Source organism: Bison bison, unplaced genomic scaffold, assembly GCF_000754665.1.
Source record: "Bison bison bison isolate TAMUID 2011002044 unplaced genomic scaffold, Bison_UMD1.0 scf7180017864098, whole genome shotgun sequence".
Classification (NCBI taxonomy): Eukaryota; Metazoa; Chordata; class Mammalia; order Artiodactyla; family Bovidae; genus Bison; species Bison bison.
This window is the reverse complement of record NW_011494670.1, coordinates 5,340,003-5,349,108: the sequence shown is the minus strand read 5'-3', so window position 1 is coordinate 5,349,108 and position 9,106 is coordinate 5,340,003.

The window sequence follows — 9,106 nt, the reverse complement described above, 5'->3', positions numbered from 1 at the left end:
CCATTTCCTTCTCCAGTGCATGAAAGTGAAAAGTGAAAGTGAAGTCGCTCAGTCGTGTCCAACTCCTAGAGACCCCATGGACTGCAGCCCACTAGGCTCCTCCGTCAATGGGATAAAGCTAACTTCAAAAATTTGGAGACAGGAAAGAAAAGAATCTATGAGTCCAATGTTGATAAGTAAAACAAATAAATAAATGATCAATAAGTAGTAAGGGGAGTTTTTTTTCATAAAATAGAGTGGAAGGAATAATGATGGTAGAACATCCAACATTTTGAAACTATCAACTTAGTAACTGATTCAGAGAAGATGGTCAATATGTCCTAAATTAGTAAGTAAATGACCAAATTTTAAGAAATTACAAACTTTGACAAAAGCTCTACAAATTACTATTTTAAAGGGAAAATATTAATTTATTGATAGAGAAACCTAGTAGATATAATCTTAAGTAAGTATTACAGTTAATGCTATCAATAATGAAACAAACTAAAGTCATGTATCTACTGATAATGTACACCAGGGTAGACTTGAGAACTGACTGCAAGTTTGAAGGTGTTCGTCACACACATAATCTCAGTTGGCAACATCTGGGCAAGTCTTGGAGAATTAAGGTGTCTGCTCAAATCATTGACTGACCACTAAATTATGTAGACAGAGCAGCCCCAAAAAAGAAACACTAAAAGAAAATGACCAGATACATTCAGTTTCAAAGATGGTCTGTGGTTTAAGTCCAGGCAGGTTATCAAAACAAACAACAGAAACCCACAATACAATGAGCCTTAGAAAAAAAGAATACACAGCTGCTACAATTTTATCTAAAATTCACAGTTATCTGCCCTATTACCACCACATCAGTCTCAAAATTCACACAATCATGACAAGACATGTTAAGAAACGGAAGACTGTGACCCATATTCAGCGGGCGGGGGAGCGGGATGCGGTCAATAGAAATTGACTCTTGAGAACCCAGATAAAATAGCCAAATGGAAATTCTAGATTTGAAAAGTACAATAACTGAAATAAAAAATTCACTAGATAGACTCAACAGCAGATTTTAAATAGCAAAAGTAGAAGATTTGTTAAAAAGGAATAGTCTCAAAGATCTGTAGAACAATTTCAAGAATGTATGTATTGGGAGTCATAAAAGGAGGAGTGATAGGGAAACAAGACATTATATTAAAAATATAATGGCTATACACTTCCCATTTTAAAGAAAAACATTTATTTCCAGACCCAATGAACACTAAGAAGCTCAATGAACACAGGCAGATATACAAATAAAACACAACTATGCACATCATATTCAGATTCCCAAAATCCAAAAAAAAAAAGTCTTGAATGCAGCAAGAGAAAAGCAACTCATATAAAAAGGGGCTACAGTATGGTTAATACTTAACTTCTCATAAGAAACAATAGAGGCCATAAGAAAGAAATGACATACTCAAAGTGCTAAAAGAAAAAAAAAAAGACCACCAAGTAGCCTACTAAAATTAGCCTTAAAGAAAAATATATTTCTAGATTTAAAAAAAATTAATAGTATTTATTGCTAGGAAACCTGGAAACACAAGGGAAGTTCTTTAGGTTGAAGGAAATAACCCCAGACAGTAATTCAGATCCACAAGAAAAAAAGGAGGTCACCAGAAATATGTAAGTAAACAAAAACTATAAGCACATATGTATAATGTTTTTCTTCCTTAACTTCTTTAAAGTTAGAAGATTGTTTAAAATCTTAATTCTAACACAGTATTAAATTTACTATACATATATGAAGGTTTTATATATATGCTGCTGCTGATGCTAAGTCGCTTCAGTCGTGTTCGACTCTGTGCGACCCCATAGACGGCAGCCCACCAGGCTCCCCCGTCCCTGGGATTCTCCAGGCAAGAACACTGGAGTGGGTTGCCATTTCCTTCTCCAATGCATGAAAGTGAAAAGTGAAAGTGAACTCGCTCAGTCGTGTCCAACTCTTAGCGACGCCATGGACTGCAACCTACCAGGCTCCTCCGTCCATGGGATTTTCCAGGCAAGAGTACTGGAGTGGGGTGCCACTGCCTTCTCTATATATATGTCAACACAAAAAAATAAGGAGAAATGACATAGACCTTTACTAGTATGCTACATTTTAATTATGTCAGTGCTAACTTTAAGTGAATTGTGAAAGTTAAAAATGAATATTTTGATCCCTAGGGCAGCTAACCACAACACAAAATCTCAAAGAATACAGTGAAAATAACGAACAGAGGAATTTAAGTGGTATCAAAAAAGTTTTTGCTTAACATAAAAGACAGAAATTGAGCAATAGAAGAACAAAAGAAAGTGAGATATTAAGAAAACAAATAGCAAAAAGGCAGATATAAATCCAACTATATCAATACTTACATTAAATATGAATTAGATGAACACTCCACTCTAAATTTAACACTTAGATGAAATGGATAAATTCCTAGAAATTCACAAAGTACTAAAAACTGACTTGAGAACTAATAGAAAATCTGGATATACTTATGCAAAATAATTAAATATCAATTAAAAATGAGGGAAGAGGGGGAATGCAGGGAAGGAGTTTATGAAGCTCTGTATTAGTTGAATCTTTTATAGTAAGAATAGAGTTCTGAATTATCTGTGTGATAATAGAAACGTCAGTTTCCTCTAGTTGTAGTTATTTAGAGTTCAACTTAACAATTAAACTCATAGGGCACATCAGACTTCATCCAGCACCAGTGGTTATTTAGTTTTAAGAAAACAAACAGGAAATAACCCAGCATACAACAAAGCTGTGGTCTTGGACCTCCCAGTCATAGCTCGCAATGTGCCAGCCATGCTGTTTACAGAACACACATGGTCATAGAAGTGAAGCTGAAAATACACAGCTCCAAGAGCTCAGGGAATCATCAGCTCTGGGGGCCTGTAGGCTTTTAGTCCTCATCTCTTTGTTCTCATGTGTATGCCATTAGCCCCACGTCTCTGCAGCTTCATCTCAAATGCCAGTTATTCATCACTCATTCTCAATGATGAGGTATGGTTTGGTCCTCTAGTCCTCGTCCAGATCCTCTTTAAGCATAGAATTGCTCAAGTCCTGTTTCTAAAAATTCTTTCAGTTAAGGAAGGAAGGAAGACTGAACATGGATCAAATCTTCAATCATAAGGTTGAACAAAAGTCAAAGAAACAACTGTTGCTGCTGCTGCTGCTAAGTCACGTCAGTCGTGTCCGACTCTGTGCAACCCCATAGACGGCAGCCCACCAGGCTCCCCCGTCCCTGGGATTCTCCAGGCAAGAACACTGGAGTGGGTTGCCATTTTCTTCTCCAATGCATGAAAGTGAAAAGTGAAAGTGAAGTCACTCAATCGTGTCCAACCCTCAGCAACCCCATGAACTGCAGCCTTCCAAGCTCTTCTGTCCATGGGATTTTCCAGGCAAGAGTACTGGAGTGGGGTGCCTGTTAGCTCCTTTTAAAAGATCTGGACAGATATCACTCAAAGATTAATAACAGGTATGTGTTAAGATTACAGGCATTTTTTTCTTTCTTATTTAAATTTTCACCTTTTTTGTAACTTTACAATAAGCACTAATTAATTCAGAAAAATGAAGCTATTTTCCAAAAAAATTTATAAGGAATATGTATACTTATGGCTGATGCATGTTGATGTATGGCAGAAAGCAACATAAAATTGTAAAGCAATTAGCCTTCAATTAAAAATAAATTTTAAAACATTTATAAGCAATCAAGGGTTTGCTCAGTTGAGGAAATGAATAGTTGGCACAGATGGCAAATATTCTTACACTTGCCAATGTTAGAGTGACAATGAATGTCAGTGCTGTGTGGTATCCTTAAAAATTACATTTTAATTTTAACTAATTTTTTTTTTTTAATTTAAGCTTTCAAACAAACTTTAAAACTGGATAAAGGAACCTATTTAGAGTATATCTAATTTCTATTTTTGTAGCAGGTTGGGTTCTCAGGAAGGTGGCTCTGAGATAGGTTTACCAGAAGCGTACTAGGGATCAGGTGAATCTGGAGAAGACAAGAGACTAAAGCAGGGCAAAGGAAAAGGTCAAGGGGCAATACAGTCTCAAGCTTCACGATCCCCAGCTCTGAAGATAGGATGAGCTTTCAGAGCTGTTTTGAGAATGGAGAGGGCTGGGAGGGGTAAGCGAAGGGATAGAGGAAGGGTAGGGCCATAACAAGCCTGTGTTGAAGATGGCCTTGAAGCGGTATATCCTTGGTGAGGTGACTCTTCACATGCAGAGATACCTGAAGGGAGCTGATAGCTGGAGGCCTGTTTTCCTTCCAGCAAACCTCCCAGAAGCTGGGTAATTAGTCCTTAATGCCTGAACAGGAATCTGGGCAGTACATTATAATGTTCACCACAATTAGAAAATGCAAATGAGTTAAGCTGAGTTTTTCTGGTAACACAGTCTGTGCAGCAGACACTATTAGTTGCCCAGTCAAGATCCAGCTTCTCCTTGTGTCTAATTCATTTGAAGCAGGATGTGCTTAAGTCAGGTGACATAAGAGTGGTGTCTAAACCAATTATGAGAATCCTGTTCTCTGCTTCCCAGAACCTCCCCCTACCCTCCCAGCCTCTGCAGCAGTTACTTGTGGTCAGGGGGCCTGATGGTAATAAGATAATGAGACTCAGGAGTCTCATTATCACTATAATAATACACTAGGAATTTTGAAAAATATTTTGTTTTCTTTTTTAAAAAGGAACAGATGAAGCTGGCGTCCTCTTACCTCTTCCTAATTCCTTCTTCCTTTTCTTGTACACAGCTGTGGTACTTACAGCTGCAGGAATTATTTTGCAACTGAGAGGAAAAGAAAGGTCAAGAGAATTTTTGAGTTTGTTCTGACATTCATGAGCCACTCAATAAAGCCACAAACCCATCTCTTGGTTTCTTGCTCTTTGAAGAAAATAACCCCTAATTACTTCAGTAGCTAAAATTGGATATTTTGCCACTGAAAGCAAAGCATAACCCAAACTGACCCAAGTTATATGCTAGAATGATGACTCTTGAAAATATATAGTTGATATACATGTGTGCATGTTTATCAAATTATGTTTTCAATAAGTTGGAAAACACCAAATACTGTATCATTCTCTGAGACTTCACACTGCATATTAGCATGAATGATATTAATTATTTGTATTAAGTATTCTGCCAGGGATAAACCTACTTCAACAAAGTTTATGCTACTTAAACATATTTGACAAAAAGTACCTTTTGAAACTTCACCTGTTCCTATGGAATGGATTGGGAAACATTATTTAGTATGGTTCTGATCCGTCATGATGCATTAACTTGCTCCCTTTTTCTAGGATTATTTTCTGCAATAATATTCCTTGGAACATCCAGTTGAAGTTGAATTAATCAAAAACAGTAAAACGTGGTCATATTTTTTCTTATGCTTATGACTAGATTACTCAAGAAGGCAAACTGGCTCAAAAAAATCCATATGCTGAACTGTGTTTTAGGATGTGGTCAAAGCCCAAAAGATAAACATGTGTAGCAGCGCATTTGCAGGTTACAACTAACTTGCAAACTTTGTTTGCTGGTCACAATTAGCATCCTGTGTCTCTCTACCATGGTTATTTTTATCTGGCTGCAGTCAGCCCCCTTTCACTGCTGAGCTGGCTTGCTCATTGACAGTGCAGAAAGAGAAGTGCAGCTTCCCACGCTGGAGAAGGAGGTTGCCCTCTATTTTGAGACAGAAAGTACTGATTGTTGTGGCCACTTTAACAAAGGTCCTGAGTAACTTCACAGCCTGGCCTCTGTATGTGTGTAATGTATATGTATCATGACGGGCTTTGGTACACTCCCTCCAAAGCCATTCTAGTGTGAATGACTGCATACTGGCCTTGCCTTTCTCTTTGACCTGGGTCAGCAATGGGCTGTTTTCCCTCAATTGTTATTTATTCAGGTATTCTTCTGTAGGATGACTCAGAGTGTCTCACAGACGTGTCAAACTAAAACTTTCTGAATCTGAACTTCTGATTTCTTATCCATCTTCCATATTCTGAGAACAGCTCTATCACCACCAAGAAACGTAAAGCAAATCAGAAACCTAGAGCTCATCCTTACTGCCTTGACATGTCTCTTACCCTCACATCTCATCCATTTTCATGTCCCAATTTGAAGGCTATGAACTCATGCACACCTTGGCCTGGAGGCCAAGCACCTCCATCTCTTGCCCAGACCACCACAAAGTACCTCCCTACTTCTACTCTGATGGTTTTATGATCTATCTGTTCTCTACACATCATCTAGAATATTTTAAAAACTAAATCAAGCAAAGTCACTCCTTTGCTTAGTGGGAACTTTCAATTGCTTTAGATTGCACTAATGATAAAATTCCAACTTCTTACTATGCCCTCGGCCCCACAAAATCTGGACTCTGCCATGTTCCAGTTTCAACACATTTCTTTTGCTCTATAGTCCAGACCACAGCAGGGCTTCCCTCATAGCTGTCGGTAAAGAATCTGCCTGCCATGCAGGAGACCTGGGTTCAATTCCTCGGTCAGAAATATTTCCTGGAGACGGAAATGGCAACCCACTCCAGTATTCTTTTTTTTTTTTTTAATTTGTGAAGAAAGTTTTTATTTTGTTAACCAGAGTTTTCTATTCATTGTATTGTCGTGGGTTTTAACATTTAACAAGATTATCTTTCAGGAATCAAGAGTTAGGATTTACAGCATTGTGGCTCTAAAATTAAATACTGAGCTCCATGCTTATGAAGCGAATTGGCACATAAGGATCGATATAATGACATTTTAGTAATTCCAAATATTTATTTTACTTCATTATTCAAATTCTTTTGTTTGCCTTCAGGCTGAGACTTTACAGACTGTTTTGCAGCCCTCTGTATAAAATACGTTCCAAGATGGACACCTATGAAGGAAACCACAGCTACAAGAAGCCAGTTCTTTCTGATCCAACTGCTATTTTTCATCTCTTCTTTCTAGCTCAAGCTCTGACTCAGAGCTGCTTCTTTCTGAAACTTGCAAGCCTGCTACTTCCCTGGGAGGTGGTTCTTCTTAGGACTTGTAAGTGCCAGACTGTCTGGTTCAGAGAGGTTGTCCTTACTAGGAATTTGGAAAACAGGGCTGCTTTTGATCCTGTGCCACCCCAAATGTATGAACCCAATCAGAGGTACCATAACAACCAGAACTTTGTAGTCTTTCCAGAAGTTCTGAAAGCTCATAGTCCTTCAGCATCAGTGTACCTGCCTGCCGGCCGCCACCCGCAGCCCCCAAGGCCGCACCTCGCGCCGCCGCAGCTCCCGGAGTTCCACTCCAGTATTCTTGCCTGGAGAATCCCATGGACATATGGTCCTTGGGGTCACAAGAGTCAGACACAACTTAGCGACTAAACCACCACCACCTCCAGGCCACGGCAAACTACAGCCCATGGGCCAAATCTACCCCATTGCCTGTTCTTGCAAAGTTTTACTGGAACACAGCCACACTCATTCATGAACGTCTATGGCTACTTTTGTGTTGTAAAACAGAGTTGAATTTTAACAGACAACACATGTCCTGAAAAGCCGAAAATATTTACTGTCAGAACCTTGAGAGAAAAAATGTGCCCATTCTTCCTCTAGAGTCTCATTAGCTTCCTTCCCCTCCCCTTGATCAAGATAAACTTTTAATTACCTCTAGCCTTTGAACTCATCCTCCTTTCTGCTTGGAGAGAGTAAAATGTTTCTTTACAAAGTGTCTTCCATCTTTTCCTCAAGGTCTCATCTCAAAACTTAAATATTCAGAAGAGCTTTCCTTTATAACTCTAAAGGAGGGCACCCATCTCCCCAGGTACACTCTACACTATCATATCCTGTTTCCTGCATTACACATTACAAGAAAAATGGTCTTGCTCATGTTTTTGTTTGCCTCCTTTCTTCCACAAGACACTAAGCTCCAGGAAGCCAGGTCCCATGTCTGTCTTCCTCAGCCCTGCTTCCCGACTGCCTAGAAAGTGACGGCACTTAGGATGTACTCAGCAAATATTTGTTGATTAAAAAAAAAGAAAAGTAACTAGGATAGCTATCTTTGCTAAATGGCGTTCAGTCATTTAATTCCACATCTAATATAAATTTTCCACAAGAAATACTATGTTTCTTCTCCCTTCAAATCAGCCTAGAATACAAGAGAAGATAACAACAAACACTGTGATTGTAGCTCGAGCAGTTGTCTATTTGCTCTTTGTATTTATTCACACATTTGTTAACCCAGTGAGGCTTCCCTGGTGGCTCAGTGGTAAAGAATCTGCTTGCAGTGCAGGAGACCTGGGTTCGATCCCTGGGTTGGGAATTTCCCCTGGAGGAGGACATGGCAACCCACTCCAGTACTCTTGCCTGGAGAATTCCATGGACAGAGGATCCTGGTGGACTATAGTCCATAGGGTCACACAGAGTCAGACATGACTAAAGCGACTAAGCAGCAGCAGCATTCATCCAGCAAATATAGATTGATACCACCTGTGGGATGTGTGGGGCAAGACATGATTCGGTAGACTTGTCCGTTGGGCAGAAGCATGACTATCATTATCTTACTATGACTAAGAGATTTTGAAAATCAAAGGGATGCCTTCTGAGATTTCCCCAATGCACTACCCTACTTATCCTGAACCACCACCTCAAAGACTCAGCAAGAATTTTTCTGTTAACCCCAGGACAAGAACAGTCAGCACTGATCTTAAAAGCCCCAGTGGAAACTGCTCTGTAGAACTCAGCATGGTTAGATGTAGCTGAAGCATTCTATAGTGGGGATAAAGTAACGGGAGTTTCTTCTAGTGGCTGTGAGTCTGAACTAGGGAGAGGGAGAAGCAGGTTGGAATGGAGGACTTTTGGAGCTCAGTGAAATTGTACTTGGGCTTCCCTGGTGGCTCAGATGGTAAAGCGTCTGCCTGCAGTGTGGGAAACCTGGGTTCGAGCCCTGGGTTGCGAAGATCCCCTGTAGAAGGAAATGGCAATCCACTCCAGTACTCTTGCCTGGAAAATCCCATGGATGGAGGAGCCTGGTAGGCTTCTGTCAAGCAAAGAGTTGGGCACAACTGAACGATTTCACATTCTGCAATGGAGAGTTTCAGACAATGTTGTCACTGGGTATTTAA